Consider the following 19,167-nt stretch of genomic DNA (forward strand, 5'->3'; position numbering starts at 1 on the left):
GCTTGAGCCTATGTTACTGACCGGGCCCTTGGTGGACAATTAATTTGGAAAAGAGGTGTATACTGTATCTAACGGTCTTTTTGTTGAACAAAAAAAAATCTTCTTGTTTCTTGAAACTGTTCAATCTGTATTAAATTCACCTGACAGACTGTTTGTCTTTCACTTGATGTTCTTTAAATTATTACAAATGATAATACATGGTATTTTTATATTTTATGTTACTAAAATGTATGAAAGCTCATAAGAAAGTGCTTCATCTCATGAAGGGAATTTTGTTTCTGATTCAACTGATCTAATTTTTCATTTTGCTGGAGTTAAGCAAAAACCTTTTCAAAACACCCACATAACAAGGAATCCCCTCCTTCCCTTTATATTTAGACTTACATTCCCTTAGACTGACCAACATCAGTAAGAGTGTCTTTAAAAACCTGCATGTCTGAATTACTTCATTCTGTGTTCCACCTATTTCCCAAATATCTGGCAGCTGATGATGGATTTGTCACCACTAGCTGATGATAGGGCACAAGAATTTCAGCAACTGGTCCAATAAATCACAGGATTACAGACTCATTTAAGTCAGAAAAGACCTCTGAGATCAACAAGTCCAAAAAACAAAGAGGTGGTGCATCAAACTTGATCTGATGAATCATCACTTCTGCAGGTGATTCCTCCGCAGAAAATTTATTTCTTCTTCAGTATTTCATACGTTTCAGAAGAGAAAGCTATTTTCTGGAGTATATCTTGTAACACTTTATTTTATCTAATGTTAATGGGTCTCATGCCAGAAAATCCAAAAGCTTTTTTTGTTTTGTTTTGGTTTTTGTTTTTTTTTTGGTTGGTTGGTTGGGTTTTTGCTGTTGTTCTTTTTTGTTTGTTTTTTGGTGTTTTTTGGGGTTTTTTTAACCTGAAAAGTGCGTCCCCAGAAAAGGCCATTGAAATAATCTGTTGTCAGTACCTAATAACGTGCAGCTCTGTCTCGCTGTCAAATGGAAGTAGTTTTAATACACACAAATTAAAGGCTTAGTTAACTAGTCTATCAGGAGAGGCATTAGGAAAGATGGCTGTAACTACTGAATACCTCCTTCTGTGGCTCCAGCTCACAGGAGATATTTGCCCCAGGGTAGGCTGCTCTATCTGACAAAGGCTGGTGAAGAACCAGCAAGGGTGATGGCACTTGAAGACACACTCCTGGATCAGAGCCTGGACAGGGTGTGAGATGCAGTGAGGCACTTTGAGATCTTACAGTGGGATATACAGACTGATGCAATTTTTCTTTCGTTGCTGAAACCTAGCCACTTCACTGGGAAAGTTTTGATGCAACCTTTCATTTCCAAGATCAGGATTTTTGTCCTATCTTACTAGAAAATATGACCACAAAAATACCATAGCATTGCTTCAGCATACACTAGGGTTCAAAATTTTTTACCTTACTAGTTTGATATTTTGCTAAGGGATGAAAAACTCACTATTTTTTACCAATGATTTAATATAATGAACTATACTCACCCATTTTTCTTTTTGGAGTCCATAAAGAAAGAGCCAAAGAAAAAATGTTGGCTGATAATATGGGGTTAGATGTTCTGTTTCCAAGAGAATTAAAAGTCTTGAACGTTTTATTACAGATTTTCAGAAGTCTGCAATTGCAACAACAAATGACAAAGACAGCACACATGGAGGATAAGAAACTGTAGATATCAGAAGTCACAAACCGATAAATAAAATAACAGCTAAACATCTTGAAAAGCAAAGATGAAATTCCAAGAATATAATTCTGACGTTGAAGTATTTCCTTCTTGAAAATAATGGGACATCTTTGCTCCTAACTACATACAAATGCAGGAGTGCAATCTATAAAAAATATTATATGTCAGAGCTAGCATTACATAAATCACAATCATCTTACTTCAGTCAGTTTTAAACCACAACCTCCCCCCTCCCCCAAGTCTATTTTGAAATATAATACCTTGAACGGAGCCAAGCTTATTGCTAATGCATTTATTAATAATCCTGTCTCCCTGCATATTTGGGAACATTCAGAGTCTCAGTGTTCCAGCTGGGTTGCTTCACATTGGCTAGAAATATGTCAGATTGTATAGTCTGTGATTTGATACAAACCTTTCACATGCATGTTTTCATTTGAACCCAGATAAGGATCACCCTTTTACAAAAACAAAACGGATGTGATTAGGTACTATATATTTCTAATTGCTCACCTTGGCTTAGTGCTCACTGGAAACAACAAAAGTCTCACATTGATTTTTGCAGCTGCCTTTGCAACCTTCTGCCTATTTAGTGTGTAACTTTTAGGTGCACTTTTGATTGTCCAGAAACAAATAAACAAACAAAAAAAGTGCACCTGGCAGCACAAACTCAGAAAGGCTTTGTACTTTCCAAGTCAGGGGTGGCAGAGTTTAAATATGAACATGATACTGAGTCAAAAATACCTTTTCCTTTACAGGAAAGCTATACACATAAATGTCAAGTACATGCTAATTCTCCTGTGACTCAGATCAGAGCGGCTCTCCTCAGTATGCTTTACCCTGACAACTCCTGCCAGTTCTGTTTCCTAATGAACCCCTTTATTCAGGGTGGGCATGTGACACTTGTAGAACGTGGCAAGTTATTGTAGATTGTGGACAGATGTGCACACACCTTCCAAGAAGCCTTATCCTCCTTACTTCATTGTGGCTACATTTGCCTTGCATCTTTGTCTCCATTCTCCTAGCTTTATCTCTATGCTCAAAATCTGCTATACTTAGCAAACGCCCTCTGCTCACCCTTACTTTTTGGGGCTCAGACTGTGACTCTTCATGTATCAGGAAAATCATCATGATTAGTGCTCTTCATTGTTCCTTATTAGTGTCAGCAGAATAAGCAGAAGCAAGAGCAAATTAAGGAAGATGCAAATCTAGGATCTTATTTTCTTTTATGTGCTGGTGTGCCTCTGGGACAAAATCATCAGAGATGGACAGGAATAAGGTGCTGCACCAAGGGTTCTCAAACCCTTTCTTGGGAGGAGCAAAGAGATTAATAGAAAGCCTAGTCCAGATGACCCTCTGAGGACGGTGAAGCCATGCACTCAGTACCTGAAGCTGAACTTGCTGTTCTGGCTGCCCATCCCAGGTGGGGAAGTCCCTTGCTGGCAGAATTGGATGTGAGAATTTGCTGGCTTTGTTCAGTCTCACAGCAAAGCTGCTCTGACCTGTCACCCCCTCTTGCCAACATAGTAGACTCAGGCACTGCTGGCTGAAGCTCTGCATCTGAAGCACTCTTCATCATTAGTGTTGGGCAAGCAAATTTTGGAAAAGGAGCACCATAAGAGCACCACATTTCTTGGCTGGGTGGAGCTGACTGCACTGCCTCTTGGGCCTGTTTGTCCAGGAGTGGAAGGCACTGCTTCAGTCTGTGGCAGTAAAGCTAAAGCTGTGCTGAAGGCATCTTCCCTCTTTCCCTATTTCCCCATTTTGTGAGCATCAGCTCACAGGTATGAATCAATGTGATGTGCCATGCTCAAGACAAAATACAAACTTAAAAGCCAGCCTAATTCAGGAAAGAGCTTCTTGCAATGCTGTAGGATATACAGCTCTTCTATGACCTCTTCCTTGTTTTAATGCTACACAGCTCTAAAAGTTTCCTTTGTCTGAATTGAGCTTACTTGCACGTCCAGTCCTGGATTCCATCCCAATTTTGTTTAGCAGCCAAAACTGTTACTTCTGTTGAGGGCTGTTCTCTTTCAGAGAGGACAACATGTCGGACCTTACTGCTTTTGCTCCAGTCAAGCTGTTTAAGTTACAAAAGGCTCTCTCAGATCTTTGTTCACGCAACTGTTCTGACACAGGGAATTTTTACTTTTAAACCTTTAGAAAAAACATTCAGCTAATCTTCTGGGCTCTGGTTCAGGAAAGAAACCTCCTAATGTTAAACACATGCCTTGGAATTGTCATTTCCATAAATCAAGGGATCTGAAATGCGTGTTTCTACTGAAGACTGCAATTAATTGTTGCCCTAGTTAGGAGTGCATTTTGGATTTGGGCATTAATGAGGATGTCCAGGGACAAACAATAGGTACTTTTTAGATTTGCATTAGCTTTACACCACTATTTGCAGCAGCTTATGTCCAAACACCAGAGCACACATATAGTGGAAGCTAAGAAGTGCTTATACATGAAGGGAAGCAGTGTTCACTGCAAGGTAGCCAAAGGTACGGCCACACCTTGCTATTTACAGATTCTGAGCCTTTAAGATCTTTGGTGTTCTTTTGGGAGACGTAAGTCCTTTCAACATTCACTGCATTTAAAGGTATTCAGTGCTTTGCAGGATTAGATCGAGCTACACCATTTTGAAAAATCGCTTTGATTCTTGGTGGTGATATGTGGAGTTTGTAGCATCATTTTTTACCACTTTTATTAATGCATAGAGCACAGCCACCTCAAGCACATTCATAGGTCTAAAACTGAGATGAAAACCCATATTCTGGGGTTAAGCAAACTTTCCAATTATTTCTATTTCATATGTCCAGCTTTGAAGACAGAGCTTTGGAACACATTTTTGGGCTGTGTCCACAAACAAGTGATGATGGCAGTGTTTGCTGTGTACTGCCTGTAGCAGAGGGTGCATATGTTAGACAGTTGGAGGGGTCAAGTCACTAGCTCGTATCGTTTTTCTCAAAGACAGGAGAGGTTTCCGGAGTCCTTTAACACGAGGCATTTGTCACATGATATCTCCCATGGTCCTCCAAGTGTCAGCTGTAACATAACACTTTTCAACTAAGACAATAAATTGCCTTAAATTTAGCAGGAAAAAGGCACCTGACTCTGTACCAGGTCGGATAAGCAATAAACAAAACATAAGCATAAGGCGAGGAAAAAAATAAAAATAAAATTGGACATCAGAAAATCTTTTACAAATTTCTCATCCCGGCCCTGCTCCTCTTCCCTATTTAAAGTTTTGGGTTTTTTGTTTTGTTTTGTTTTGTTTTGGTGGTTTTTTTTTGTTGTTGTTTGTTTGTGGTTTTTTTTGTTTGTTTGTTTGGTGTTTTGTTGTTTTTTTTTTTTTTTTTCCCCCGTTTTCTCCTCAGGTGTGCTGATGGAAACCGTGGGTACGAAGCTCCGATAATTGCCTGGATTCCTGAGCCCCCGTCCTTCAGCGGGGCCAATAATGAAGACAGAGGAGAGAGAGGCCGAGATGTGCCTGCCTGCCTGGAATGCAGCCGGAGCTGAAAGCTGACACCAGCTCGCTGGAAAAGGACTTGCGAGCAAAGGCTGTCTCCAAGACAACAGAGTATTTTCCCTGTGATGCATTTACACAGTGGGGTTAAAGTTCTGTGAAAGGAACAGCTGTTGTAAAAACATTGTATTAAATATGCTTTGTAAAACGCGTGCTCCTCATGTTGCACTTCGCTCAAGAGAAATGTGGAAACCTGTGGTATGCCTGAGGGAGAGTTTCTGTTCTCTCAGAGGCTGTTTTATAAATGCCATGCTCCATTTTCAACCTTTTCCTGCTGAGATAGCTTCTTCTTCAGACCATTTTTCTCTAAAGTCGACTTTCAAGTTAAAAGCTAATGAATAAAGCATGACTGGGTCTCCTCCTTTCTTTTACCCATTTAAACGATGCTTTTTTCTTGGAAACTTAACGTCCACTCTATCTGTGCTCTTGTGTTTGGACATAAGCTGCTGTGAATGAAGCTTACTTACCGTGGTGCCACCCATACATGCGGCCTAGCTATCATTTGAGTTCAGACTCATTAACACTAATATTTTGCCATCACTAGAGAGCAATCTCCTGCAATGCTCTCCTGTTACTGACTTTGCTAACCTCTGGGGAGAAACTTTCCACATGTATAGCAAATAAAATATTACCAGCTTCAAAAATCAGAGGCTGGCAAAACAACAGACTGATTCAGAGCTATTCTCTCCTCTCATTTTGCAATTCTTAGAGGCTCTTAAAAAAGTTACATAGATTTCAAGTCAAGGGGCAAAGAGGTAGAGGTTGTAAGAGACTCACCCAATGCAACCCTCTTCAAGTGAGAATGCAAAGACACAATGGCGCAGCTACACAGGTACCCTGATGCACTGATAAGACATCTGTAATTTTGATCCTTTCCATGCAAACTTTGTAAAAGTTCTAAAAGTCTGCAGTGAGGCAGGACTCCTCTCCTCTCCTCTCCTCTCCTCTCCTCTCCTCTCCTCTCCTCTCCTCTCCTCTCCTCTCCTCTCCTCTCCTCTCCTCTCCTCTCCTCTCCTCTCCTCTCCTCTCCTCTCCTCTCCTCCTCTCCTCTCCTCTCCTCTCCTCTCCTCTCCTCTCCTCTCCTCTCCTCTCCTCTCCTCTCCTCTCCTCTCCTCTCCTCTCCTCTCCTCTCCTCTCCTCTCCTCTCCTCTCCTCTCCTCTCCTCTCCTCTCCTCTCCTCTCCTCTCCTCTCCTCTCCTCTCCTCTCCTCTCCTCTCCTCTCCTCTCCTCTCCTCTCCTCTCCTCTCCTCTCCTCTCCTCTCCTCTCCTCTCCTCTCCTCTCCTCTCCTCTCCTCTCCTCTCCTCTCCTCTCCTCTCCTCTCCTCTCCTCTCCTCTCCTCTCCTCTCCTCTCCTCTCCTCTCCTCTCCTCTCCTCTCCTCTCCCCTCCTGAAATAGATTACTTCATACTTTTTTAAAAAGTCTGCTTTTTAATAACAGGTGGGCTGTAGAATGTCAATTCCTGTCTTTAAATTCTTGCTGTACTTATAGAAAGTTAGATTTAGGAGACTGATATACTATGGCCTGGGCTTATTTATGATTTTCTGTTTCTGTTTCACTGCATTTGGTCCTCCACCCTGGATTATATCTTTTCCCTAGAGATTTTGTTTCTTTTTTTCCTGACAAAAAATGTGTTGGTTTTGCTCCTTTTCCAGAAGTACTTAAAATAAATAACATCTGAATATTTAGTGAATTTTCAAGCCTACTGGGCCTCAGCCCATTCAGGCAATGTGAATCTGCCCATCCCCAGCAATAATATTAAGAGGAAATTACTCTTCCACCCAAATCAAGTTTCAACATCTGCAGATAGCTTGTCCTAATGCACTTGGCAATGACGCCAAGAAAAGCTTCTCCATACTTCACCTAGCAGCTGCCGTCATCACAACAGTCCAGCTGCAACTGTTTCTGCAGTTTGAATCTTTGCAAGATTTCTGCAGAGCTGTTTGAGTGTGTTTCAGGAATCCCAGGAAAGAGAGCATGAGAGGAAGGTGTTTGCATATGTGGCCTCACAACTATGCCAAAGAAAGGAGTAGGAAAATATTGCTAATCCCACTCTTCCTCACCTCTTGAAACATAGTCAACCAATTAAAATAATCAATGTGAAGAATAATTTTAACCATATGAATGTGTGTGTGGGAAAAACTTTATTTTAAATATGTTGTGTTTTGGAGAAGAACATTCAAACACATGCCTGAACACATACATGGGAGACAGAGAGAGATCTCAATATCTGGGCTTGATTTACTTCCATGTGCTTGAAGATACAAACTTCACATATATTCTACATCTGTTGGAAGACAGCAGCACAGGAGTTGTGGGCTTTTACTGCTGCCAGAGCCCATGTGTATAGGATTATACTGTTGTCCCACTTCATGCTAGAATTGGATGTGTTCATGTGTTGTTGAATTTCTGTCTGAAAAGATGGGACCCATTCATCTTCTGTAGGAAAAGCATGCCTAAGCTGCTTCAACAGTTTTGAGAATCTCAGCCTAAATAATCTTAACTGATCAGAAGTGAAAAAGTTGTCTTACTCGAGACAGTCAAAATGACTGATTTCAGATGAGGCCTTGAGTGTTCAGCACTCTTTAAGCATGGGCTTCCATAGGGGCAAAAACCCTGGAGTATTCAAGAAAATCCTCTAAATCATGGAAACTAAACATTCTCATGAGGAAGGAGGCTTTCAAAATGCTCTTTCAAGAATTCAGCTGGAGGAATCAGGTGTCTGGAATATCTGTTCAGTACCATCTGGTGTGTGGAGCAACCTCTTTGAAGAAGCACAGATGACAACTCCTTATCCACTTTGATATGTGGTCATTCTGGATTTTGAAAACGTTTTCCCAACCACCTCTTCTTGATTCCTCTGTCCCCATGAAATGTGTGGCCATCAGGGAAACAGCTTCAAGTTTAATAAGCAGAAGGCACTGCAATACCCTCATTACCAGAAAGCTGTAACAAGCAAAGATCATTTTATTTAGTTGAGCTCCTTCCAAACATTACTTTTTTTCAATGTTCTTTTTTTCAACCGTCTTTTTCAATATTTTCTCACAATCCCAGAGGTTAAGATCCAAATCTTCAAATAGAGCCTGTGACTGGCAGTACCTCAACATGCAAGATGGAAGAGGAAGAAATTCCGTCTCTATGGGGAGGAAAGAATAGAAAGCACTTATAATTAAGGGCTTGAAATAACCCCTGTGCCTAAAACTCTCACTTCTGGGCTGAGCTGTTAGCAGTATCACCACAAAATTGTTCTTCAGATGAAAGGCATGATTCTTGTTGGCTTTGCTTCTGGTCCCTGCAGAAGTCACCAAGGGATTCACCACTGGCTGACAACACAGAGCAGTAAGTGTAGTTTACAGCTTGGCATCATGTGAGTCTATCAGTCAGGGGAGTAAGAGATACAGGTTTTGAAAAATACAGCTATAGAAACAATATACACTTCTAATTCAAAGGGAAGATTTTAAACAAGTGTATCTATAAAAATAAGTGGCTTATTCTCAACAAAGCTAAAGCCTTAATTCCATGATGAACCCATTATCCCACTCTCAAACAGTACACAATCCTTGGTTTTATATCAGAAAAAGGACATTGTACTTTTCTTAAGCCCCAACCTATATGAAATCCTATTGTTACGGCATTCACCTCAACAATAACCCTTTGGAGCACTCAAAATGCCTGGCTGTCAATTAGGTTACTATAAGGAAGGAACAGGACATTGTTTACATCACAATGCAGCATCAATGAAGGTATATACATTAGCCAGATGAATGCATTCTGCCTGTTTCAGTAAGCCCAGTGCAATCAATGCTGACAATGAATATCAAGCAGGTCTCTTGCAGGTATCAGACTGCACACTGTATCTGGGTGCCTAGAATAACTCAATACGTGGTGTGCTTCACAGATTGGTAATATTTTGGAGGACTGTGCCTCAGGGGAAAGCTATAGATGGGAGGAGGGGTTCAAAGATACCTAACAGCCTGGCACTGACCCATTGAAAATAAGGAAGCAGTTTCATACAGCCTCACCATTTGCCTTTGTTATTAGGAAATAAATCAGCCTTTGTTTTTTCTGGACAAAGTGAAGGAATGTCATTATGACTTATAAATTGTGTAGTTACAAAACAATCAGGAAATTTTCCCATTTAAATCTGAATAACTTAAATTGTTGGGAATTTAAACTTTAGTCTATTGAGTGAAACAATTTCAATGAAGAGCTTAAATAGAGCTCTTCATTGAAATTCTGTGTTTGAGCTAAAACCTGCATTAAAAAAAACAAGCCAAAAAAACCCCAAACCAACAACCAGTAGGCTGGTAAAAGACTGAACAAATCTTATAGTTGCACCATTTAATGCCTTTTGACTAAAGATAAGGTGAAACCACAGTTGACAAAGTGGCAAATTAGTGTGGTTGGTAGCGCTTTATTTTCACTATTCCAAATGTATTCAGAGAGTTATTTCCATCTCATGCCACTATACAGTTTCCTTAAGTCTGCCTGGAGTCTCAGTACTGAACACAGCGGTGCACTGGTAGTTAGCACAGGAAGACAAAAACACTGAAGTCAAACATATGCAGACTTCCTTTCTTTCTCAAGGAATAGCAAAAACACACAGTGCTTGCTCCCAAGTTACCAAAGTTTGGCCAGAATTTGTCATTGAGGTAAACCTCTCTAACCTGATGTCAGCTAGGTCAAGCAAAGTCTAGCTGAAGAAATGGTAAAATTTTGGACAAACAGATAGAAATGTTGTGACTTTGTGTATGACTAAAAGCAAATGCTCCATTTAAAAAAATGCCCCTGTCTCTAGGCAGAGGAACTGGCATCACTGATCTGGCCATTGGAGCTGCAGGCTTAGAAATGATCTGTGAATAACCTCAGCACTCTGATAGCTATGATTTTATTGGCACCTTCATGGTGCAAGAACCTTACCACTGCTAGAATTTCCTTTTTCCAGCCTTTATCTCTGGCTAAGCTCCACCCCTCATGGATTTTCACACTGTCCCTTCTCAGAAATGACCTCTCTTCCACCTCTGACCTCTTTCAGAGTTTTCACCCTGGCTTTAACAATTGATTTATGATGTGCCTGTGAAAGGGTCAAGCCTACTTTTACGGTTTGCTTAAAATATTTCTTTTTGGGGTAGATACAGAAGTGGTGCTTAATAAGTGCTAAGTAAATAAACTAAGGATTTGAGACAGCTTCCCTTTTCTGCTAACTACTAGATGTCTCTAAAACTCTTTGTAACAAGTGTTTACCAAGTCTTCAAACAAATTAACTGATAACTGTAATAATTTTGTGCCTAATGAAATGTGTCAAAGGTTTAGGATTTCCAAAAAGAGTAATTTCAAATTAAGTTGTCTCACAGTTCAGTGAAAAGGCAATACTAAAGATAATTCAGGGACTTGTATATGTAATAGACAGGAAGTCTATTTTTCTTTTAGTTTGGCAGATTGATCTTGCCCATTAAAAAAACAAAACAAACAAACAAACAAACAACAACAAAAAAACCAACAAAAAAAACCCCCAAAAGGCTACTAGGTACAAACTTCCATTGCCTCCAGCTTCCCTATGCCACAAGTCCTTTTAACCTCACTTCAGGTGGCATCACAAACTGCAGGATCAGTCAATCACCACAAAGGCAGATTTTATTCTTCTTGTTTCACTTATCCATTGTTCTTTACATGTACCATAATCTACCCTGCAAACTCAGTTGTGGTTTTTTTATGTAGTCGTCATCATTCCATGTATCTAAAAATCAAAACTACATATAATTAGATTTTAAAAAATTAATCAGATACTTGTTATGGCATCTATGAAACCCTAAGCAGGTACTGACTAGATGACAATGCTTATCCTTCTCAGCACATATCACATCACATACGAAGCCATTTGAAAATATGAAGAGTGTGTTTTGAGCCTGTTTCAAGTCGAACTGTGCATCAAAGTTTTCTCTATAAACTTTTTCACATCTGTGTCTCTCCAAGCTCACAGGCGATAATTTTAGATGCCACAAAAAACATACTCTTGGTTTCTAAAATGTACTGATTTTTTTCCTAGCCATTAAAAACTTGATTTACTATCCTGACAATTTTAACAGAGAAAGTGACAGCGGTTTATTGCTGAGCATCTTTCATTTTCACATTGCCATGAAATGCTACTGAAGTGTAAAAAGCTACCAGGTTAACACCTAGCATTCCATTTCCATTTGAATAGAAAAGCTCATACAGGCCAAATGTAGTTGATATATCTCTCTGTGTAATTAGAAAAAATACTAAATTGTTACACTGCTTCTGTGGTTTCAAAGCATAGCCATATGCCAGGAGCTGGGAGGGGGAGACAACAGGTGAACAGCCTCCAAGCCTCACTCAGTCTTGCTGGCAGTGTGGTTGGTCACTGCTGACCACTGGTCCAGAAAGAAAATGCACATTTCAGTCTGTTTCATGTTTGCTCCCTTGCTGAAGCCATAAAAGAACGGGATGTAGGTTTATTCCCATATAGCCTATCTAGGAAAAGAACAGAAGGATCAGATAGAGCAGAACACAGGGTTTGAAAGAATCATCTCCCAAACACAAAGACTGCTGTTAGGACTGGACGCTGTCTGCCTTGTCACCATCTACCTGTGTAATCACCAGGCACAACGAAGTCTATTCATTAAAGGCCCCACTCAGGGCTCCTTTGGCATGCTTAACACTTCTGCAGACTTACAAGGATCTTCTAAGTGTGCAAAGGATAAAAGACTGGACACTATTTATAGCTTTGCTGATGTTGAGAGGATGGCTATAATCTTAAATTCCTTTTCTCTGCCCATGCTCAGCCTTGAGCTAAATGAATAGCAAAAATAAATAAATAATAACAATGGAAAAAAAAAGATCCAATGAAAGCAATGCCTTTGTTTCTGTCCTGAAGTGGAGTGGTGCCACTGGTTACATGCTGGTGTTCAGAAAATGGCTTTTGATCTTGAAAGCTTTCTACTTGTTTTAGTCCTTTTGCATTAATCACCCCTTAATTTCATTTATAGGATGCAAATTACTCTTACTCACACCATTTAAACTACTAGATCAGTGAGCTGAAAGGCCATCAAGTGAAAGAGTTGGGAGAAAAGTTAAAAAAAAAAAAAAAAGAAAGAAAAGAGCTGAAAATACTTTCAAATCTTGACTACACTTGACAAAAACCAGAAGTGGCCTGTGAGCTATCCATTAGCTGACAAGCTGGTATAGATCAGTGTCATTGCATTGAAGACAATGGTGGTTTGTCAACTGAGAAGCTAGCCAAACAGATAGAAACAAAATTGTCTTTTCCTGGCAAAGAGTTAAACCAGCTCACTTAGTCCTTTCTGAAAACTTCTTTCCATTGTCTTCCATGGGATGCTTTGACTTGGGAATATTTTGAGTGCTGGTGAATAAACATTATAGATACCTTTCTGTGTAACTATGTAAAAAATGTAGTGACAGTATTGCAGGCGAACTACACAGGTTTAATTTTGTCATTGCCCCTCTTTCTATGCTATGGCTGCTTTTCAACAGTACATTTAAGCAGAGAAATAAAAAAACTTATTTATTATTGTAACATTTACATTACAAACCCTAAACTCTGAAATCCTGGGATAAAGGCCTGTTGAAATGTTTTCCCATCCACACCTAGCAGGACCAGTGCCCTTTTGTCATCCTTCTGGACTGGGACCTCCCTCTTTCAAACTCAATTAAAATCTCTCCTTGACATTAATTGTGTGGAACAGTGTTCCTAACATGAGGAGCAGTGTGTGCACATACCAGAGACACCAACAGCAACCACCTAGTCTCTACATCCAATGAATTTGTGATTGTCTAAAGGCTAACTTGATCAAATCTGTTAGGTATCCTGAACTGGAGAATAAGGAACAAAAGAAAGCATGGATTATACCCAAAACAAAGTGACAATCACAGATATCAATGCTGCAATACATGTGCATAAATTTAAGCAATGATGACATATATAGTAAGCTTCTGTAGTGCTCATTTGTAGCTTTTTGAAATACTTGTAATGGATTTTGAAATTTTCCATGCAAAGGAGCTGTTACAGCAACCTACAGACCCTACGGAGCTAGGGGAAGAACAAAGGCTTAGTATATGAGCAGATCTGGTCTTTAAGGACCATTAGCATCAAAGTAGAGCCTCATGAGCAGCTCCACACTACCTATCAGGCAGAGGTCTACAGCTCTCCTGTCACTGCAGGTGACAGGAATTACCTGCCCACTCCAACCCCCTGACCAATCAGTCAGAGCACCTCAAAACACTTCCCTCGCCAGTTTATGGTGGCCTATCCCATTTTGCCTGGAGAGGAGGATGGATTACTCTCTAGTTACCTTTCACAGTCTGAGAAGCTCCTGTACTTCCTGCCAGGCAAATTATTTATTGTTATACAACTATATGTGTATATATTTGTATATATATATATATATGTAAATATACACATATATGTGTATATATACATATAAATATATATGTATATATGTTATCTATTGCAAAGAGCATGCAAAATCTGCAAAGTCACAGCTTTGTGTTTTGAGTAAAGTAGGAACTTTTCTGCAGCTACTCCACCAAGGGTGGCAACACTAGTTCCCGCTCCTTCATCTCCCTTTAGTGGAGATGGTTCCTGTCCTCTGAAAAGTACCTTGGCCACACTGCTGAGGGTGGAAGGATCTCATGTTTTACAGAAACACTGTAGGAAATCACAAAGGGGTTACAAACAGCATCAGGGATAGCAAGTCATCTCTCCCCAAATCAAACCATCTCCCATCTCGTGCCAAAAGAGCACATGGCTTGCCTGATCCACTGCTGCAGAAACATCTGTGGTCCTCATGAATCTTGTTTCTTTCTTAGACCTCCCTAAGGTAACAAGGGATTTGGCATAGCCATGAGACTAAGATACAGCATCAATCTCATGGCAAGCGAGCAGTATTCTGAGGAGGGTCTGAAAAAGGCAAAGATGGCATGGAGCTCCAGAGAAAAGTTCTACTGTGTTGCTGGTGACACCACCCTGAATGACTATGTGGTCATTACACTGTATACAAAAAAAAAAAAAAAAAAAAAAAAATCTGTGCAGAAGTATTAACTTTCTACAAGATTTTTGGTGAAAGAAATACTCCCACTATATTTTGGTCTTTCCCTATATAGAGTTTTATTTCAGCTAAAACAAATAGTTTTGCCTTCTAACATGTTGATTTGGATTTTTTTTCTTTTTCTAAAAATGAGACACAGAGAACTCCCCACAGAAATCAATTAATATTTTGAAGCAAGGTGTGGACATGGAGACAGCAGTAGACCTGGAAGCAGAAGCTGTAGTAGATCTCAGGATCAAAGTTCCACAGAATTTGAACTAATATAAATATAGGAAAAGGCTCTTAGTAAGGGGAAGCCCATAAGATCCTCTTCCCCCTCTTCTGCCTCCTGCTGGCTTTTGCACATGATGAGGGCCTGGGAGCAAAAATAGTCCTACTGCTAGAACTGAAAGAATACTGCTGTTTGGGGCCTATAATGTTATTGTTATAGTAGGGCCTAATTCTGATACCACTGGCATTCAATGAACCCATGCTTATTTTAGTGGTGAGTGTGAGTCAGGTCATGAATTGACATATGAGGTGAAGTTAAATGGTGATTTGGGCTCAAGTCATAAATCTTCCTGCCTATTTCTTACATAGCTACACTATCATGATAAATGCCTGATCTTTGTGGAGGAAAGAATTTAGTTCCCAATAAGACGATGAGAATGAATTACCAGTTCAGCTATCTCTCCAGTCAGTTCCTACTTGGATACCATTTCAGTAAAACATAAGCATGTGTTACGTCATGACTGCCTTGCTGGGATAAATTTTTAGACTGGAAAAAAAAAAGTTTTTAAGTTTGTATGTATGTATGTGTGTGTGTGTTTAATGTGAATTTCCCCTTAAAACATTCCTATCATGCTGCTTCATATTCATTAATTAGTCTGAGGTTTCTCTCGTGTTTAGTTTACAAAGCCACTTAAACCCACGTACCCATTTAACATATTTATGACCCCAGTTTTCTTTCTTTTCTCTGAGACTGTACCGTAATTGTTCTCTGGACTCAGGAACTGCAGAGTGCCTTCACTGATGAAAGGAGACAACATAAAGAAGGAAATGAATGTGTGAGGGATGAATACCTTCCACAAAACAACTGGGTGCAATTTGGCCCATGGCCCCGGGGGTCACTTTAATAGAGTGGAGCCTCAGTCTCTATTGAGTGTATGGGAGACTATTAACTCTTAACAACTCAGTCTCAGGTTATTTATTTATTGCTTAAATGATTTGTTATTGCTACTTGAATTTAATATACCCTCTGGGAACCGAGATGGCAGCATCATGTTACAGAAAAACTACAAGTTATTTTAAAACTGTGATTGAATTTTTATGAGCATCATAAAATCTTTCTGAACAAATAACTTACCATTAGTCAGAAACATCAGCAGGAAATCTGTAAAATTAAGGATTTATTAGAACAGTACTGTATTTGTGTGTGTCTCTGGAAAAGAGAGGGTTAAATACTTGAAGAGGATGCTTCAAGTATTAATTTTAATATTTTAATATAATAATACTTCAGTAGCACCTGATGTTTTCAAAACACCTTATAGATACAATATTAAAAACAAAAAAATCCTTTTAGCCTGAGAATACCTCATGTTCAGGACTGAAACTGATGCACGCTTGTTTTGAAAGTTTATTCAGAAAACTTAAGGGCATCGGCAAAGATCAGTGATAAATCTCCACATCTGTTCCACTAAGTGGACAGGTGTTTGAGATACTTTTGCAGAGTCACTGTTTTTTTTCTCTATACTTGCTTATGTGCTGCTCTTGGCTCTGAAAGGGTGTATTCCTGTGCTTCTTTAAAGCATTCACTTTCCCTTTAGCTTTTCTAATCCTTAAAGTCATTAGGAGAACTTCCAAGTCAAACAGCATATTTCGGAGCAGAGAAGGAAAAAAGGAAGGGAAGGAGGACTGAAGGCATCATAAAATCAGGTGCAAAAGGAAATGCTCAGAAAATTAAGGGGAAAATAATAGCCCTGCAAAAATAAAGTAAATAAGTAGGTTTGAAACCAGAAAGAAAAAAGGTCATCTTATACGACTGGTCTCTGTACTCAGTTGTTTTTAATAGTAGACTCAAAGGTGTTCTCTAGAAAAACTGAGAACTCCAGAACTAGAGAGATTTCCAATTTAAAGGTCTCGTTGATTGAAACCCTGCCAATGTTCTAACATAAAGAACTATTCTATGTTAGAAATTTTTTTCTGGAAATGAAAGGATCAAATCTGAACACAATACAGATGTTCCGATTTTGTGACTGATGCACATAAACTCATAAAATTATTTCTGTCGTGCCCTTTTTCATCCTTAATAAAAATCAGATAATCATAATTTCTTACTGTTTTAACATAGTGTTTATGTATATTACATGAAGAAAGTCTAGATTTGTATATGTAATGTATATCACATTATATGTAACACACATAATAATTCACCCTTTGGATTCTACAAGTTTAGAAAAGGTATAACTTGCTTTCATGCTATTGTTTCCTACATGTCTAATTCTTCTTGATCTCAATGGATAATTAAGGATAATTAACAAGCAGTAAATGATAAGATACAAAAGACTTTCTTACAGAAATGTTTCAGACTACTTTAAGTCTTCTTTCTCAATGTCCAGCAAATAAAGTGTAGTAGTTAAAAGGGCTTTGTATCCTCAGTGAAATTCTGGCATTAATGGAGTTGTCTTTCAAACTTCCTCCCAATACTGAGAATTATCAATATTTTAACTGTAGCCTTTGGTAATTCATGCATTGATAAACAATAGCTACAACATGGTGGTGTCCATTTACTTTCTGTTATTCTGAAGTTGTTGGTGCAATCTGATCTTTCAGCAGTCTTAAAGGTTCTTTGCTTCTAATGATTCTTGCTGATATTTTGACATGACACCATGTCTCTTGGCAAGAGATTCCTCCCACCTGGTATCATCAAGCCACTAGAGAAACCTTGACATTTCTTTGTATCACTTATCTAAGCTATGTTCATATATGCTTTGTGTCACTTAGCTTAGCTTAGTATGTATGTAAAGTGGAATGGACCATGTCCCAGATATGGCTGTACCTTTCCACTGACTAGAAAGGCTCATGTATCACTTAGATTAAATGTGTTTGAGACATCTATATTTGGTGAGATTATTTAGACCTCAGGTATCTGAAGAGATATACACAGATCATTCAGTTAATGACACCTGTCCTAAGGCCATCCAGCCTGACAGAAGATAAACAAAGATGGAGCAAGGTTCTACTGTCTTCTCAATAGTCAGCTTGTGGGCACTTTTGACACTTCTCAGCTTCTCATGAGAACGCAAAAGCATCCTCTATGTAATGAACTTATTCTCTGCAAACACAGCCCTGTATACTACATGGTCCCATGGTCTAAAAAGGATATAAGATTCATGGTCTGGGGTCAGTTAGCTAATTTTTATCAGAAGGCAGGATACTTGCTGCAGGGCAGAAAACTGCAATAAGACAAGGCAAACCAGGGAGAAAATGAAATTTCTTACAGAGGAAGAAGTTTTTATTATAATGACTGGATATTTAACCAGCACAAGTCTAAACAGTCTAAAGAATTGGACCTAATGCAGTTTTACTTCCAAGGATATGAACATATATATATATATTTAGAGCTGTACTGTGGCTTAACTAACCCTCCAAAGAATTTTGGGCCCAGAATATGAAAGGGTCCAACACAGTACAAAACTTCACAGGAAATTTATTTGCCCCAGGCTTAACACACCAACTTGAACATAAGGCAAAATTGCTATCCAGAAGTGAAAGTTGAAAGATTCACAGACAGGGAAAACAATCTGTAATCACAAATACAAACTTTGCCTCCTGTGAGAGTCTTCTTAGATACATGAGCCTTCATTAAAATTGCAGTGTAATTAAAGAACCAGAATTCACTTGGCATTTTCTAATCCAAGGTCCAAAAATACTTCAAATTAAATGCTTGCAATTTATGTTAATGGAATACCAGGGAGTTTGTAAGATTTCTTTGGATAATCTCAGCTGCAGAAGGATGCTTAACCTCTTAAAAATCTCCCATACACCTTCAGTCTTCTCTTTTCCACCAACAAAACCTCAGAGCATGCTCCAGATAAATCAAAAGGCCCCTTAAAACCCACGTTCTTCTACATGAGAGAAACCTACTGGGAAGGATAGTGCTTTAATTTTTCAGGCAGCCTCCACAAATTTTTTTGGTAACCCAGGATAATATCTAGACTGCGCAGCTACTTTAAATATTGTTGCATGCTGTGTCTGACAGAGGCTTGTTAATGCCAAATGTCTCCTTTTTAACATCTAAAACATTTATTTCCAGTCAAACTTAAGTGTCTTTAATTACTCTCTATAGAAAACATACCTATTTTACATGCCTATTCATTAGTAAATTATAAGCTTTAAAAACATTGAGCAAAATGGTTTAAATATATATTTTGGCTGAAATGTGGAGAACTTTCACCTGAGTAGAAAGAGGACTTAATTATTCAAAAACTGTTACTGTTCAATTTTCAGACTATTTAGGAACATACTGCTTAAGTTATTGCACCACATTCTAACCCAAATTCCCCAATAGCTATTCCTCTGTGACTTAAATTGCTATTTGTTCCATGTGATTAAAAAAAAAAAAGAAAGAATATTATGATATACCAAATGGCTGTTCAATGGTCAGAGTGCTTCCTTGGCACATGTATCCATAACATCTGGAAATTTTTCAAGTATGACATTTCTTTTGTAGCAGAATTTATTAGGTGTGGTGTGAGAGTAATTTAGAAAATTTCTTAACATTTTAAAGTTAGGATTTCATTGGACTTCTTACCTGCATAAAACTTCCTAGGCTGGGCCATTTCCTCCAGAGCCAGTGCCCTGCATCAGTGCCAGCAG

The sequence above is a fragment of the Sylvia atricapilla genome, chromosome Z (genome assembly GCF_009819655.1).
Source record: "Sylvia atricapilla isolate bSylAtr1 chromosome Z, bSylAtr1.pri, whole genome shotgun sequence".
In the NCBI taxonomy this organism is placed as follows: domain Eukaryota; kingdom Metazoa; phylum Chordata; class Aves; order Passeriformes; family Sylviidae; genus Sylvia; species Sylvia atricapilla.